The following is a 1,884-nucleotide window of genomic DNA, read 5'->3' as shown; positions in this document are numbered from 1 at the left end:
CCTCCACATTTTCATTTTGCACAGGCTCTGCAATTATGTAGCCCATCCTGAACACTATCCATCTCAAGAAACAAAAATCTGCCACACTTCAGAAGCCTCCAACCTGTTCCTTCCCAATTACAGTCCCTTCTCGCACCATGAAGATATCTATGGTAACCACTTCATTGCTTTTTTATATAATTTTATCATCTAGTATGATTGTACATACTATAGTTTTGTTTTCTTGCGTTAGCAAATGTCTCATATTGTGGCACATCAATAAGATGGATTATACAGAAGCCACTAAAATTTTAATTATGAAAATTATAGGGAATAGAAATAGGAAATTCTCTGTTCCTGGAAAGATGGCTAATTATCATAGACACTTACTTCCTCTTCCAACCCAACCTTGAAGATAACACATAGAAAAGAACCACGAATGGAGCTAAGCAATTAATGTAAAAAGAACCAGGAAGGGCTACAGTGTCCTAGGCAGCATGTTACAATGGTGTATCTAACAGACAGAGTTCAACTGTGTTTCCCCTTCTCAGAAAGATGCCTTCCACCTATTTGTACAGATAAATATTGAACAAATGATCACACAATGTATATATGTGACAAAAAGGAAAAGGTACCTGGTGCAATGAAAGCACATAATGAGGATTTGACTAAGCCTGAGCAGACTTTCCAGGCAGGAGCAACTTTTGGTCTGTGGTCTGAACGAGTTAACTGAGGTGAGCCTTGCTATGGGAAGGAGCACATCGCAGCTGAAGGATTCTAGGAAGACAGTGTGCAGCAAGTGAAAAGGAGGTTTCAGACAAATCTAGAGGGATAACAAGAAGCCATATCAAACAGGCCATATCGCAAGAGAAAAGATTTTAAATAGGTCAATGATATGATCCGATTAGGTTTTAAATGGTCACTTGCATTGCAGAGAGTAGATTAGAAAGGAATAGTGGAAATGGAGAAACCAGTTAGATGGCTACTATAGTACTCCAGGTGAGATATGCTGATGGCTTATCTGTGGCAGTGTCAGTGAAGATGGAGATAAATAGATCAGTTTGAAAGATAGTAAGAATAAAAATGGTCATTTGTGGTCTACAGCCATGCTACCCCGCACAAGCCCGATCCCATCTGATCTTGGAAGCTAAGCAGGGTCGGGCCTAGTTAGTACTTGAATGGGAGACCACTTTAGGAAGACCAGGTGCTATAGGCTTAAAAGATTAAAAAATAAGGGATTGTAAACTGACAAGGTCCTTGCAATCTATGAAGTCAAGCAAGGGTTGCCTCACCTAAAAAACATTTTTTTAAAAACTGGTCAGTTGTGATTGTGGGAGCTAAAGCAGTAGAAAGTATCCAGATTAAGAATAACTCCCAGTTCCTGAAATATGCATCTCAGTGAATTGTGGGACAATTTGCTGAGTTAGGGAAACCAAAAGGAGGAACACATGGGGGCAGATGGCAGGGAGTCCAAATAGTGAGCTCTAGACCTGGTGATTGAAGTTTCCTTTGAGATATCCAGAGGAGATGCTGAATAGGCAGTGGGACAGTAAGCCTTTCACATGGCCTCTGATCACACTTAGGAGCCTTTCATAGGGAAAAGGCGCAAAAACAATATTCTCTTCATGCATCTTTCTTAATCCTTTCTCCATTTACCATGGAAATTAAGACAGGCATATTCTTAGTAGGACAGCCTTATTCTCTAGCCATGACTCTGAAAGGCACTAAAATCTATAACAAATAAAGATTATCAATCCCTGACATTAAGTAAAAGTAATAATAACAAAAGATTTAATGCAAAATCACTTGAGGTTAGCTCTTTAAAAAGCAATGTATGGATTCTGAATTCTTATTATTGGGTGCCTACAATCATAGTAAATTTTGGGTAACTCACTGAGAATAATG

General features: G+C 39.0%; 1 pseudogene; it reads left to right on the top strand.

The window, feature by feature from the left end:
* The first annotated feature begins 1,075 nt into the window (after positions 1-1,075).
* Positions 1,076-1,195, top strand: LOC111743075 (annotated as a pseudogene).
* The last annotated feature ends 689 nt before the right edge of the window (positions 1,196-1,884 follow it).

Source organism: Pteropus vampyrus, unplaced genomic scaffold, assembly GCF_000151845.1.
Source record: "Pteropus vampyrus isolate Shadow unplaced genomic scaffold, Pvam_2.0 Scaffold106, whole genome shotgun sequence".
Lineage (NCBI taxonomy): Eukaryota > Metazoa > Chordata > Mammalia > Chiroptera > Pteropodidae > Pteropus > Pteropus vampyrus.
This window is presented reverse-complemented; position numbering and strand designations above follow the sequence as displayed.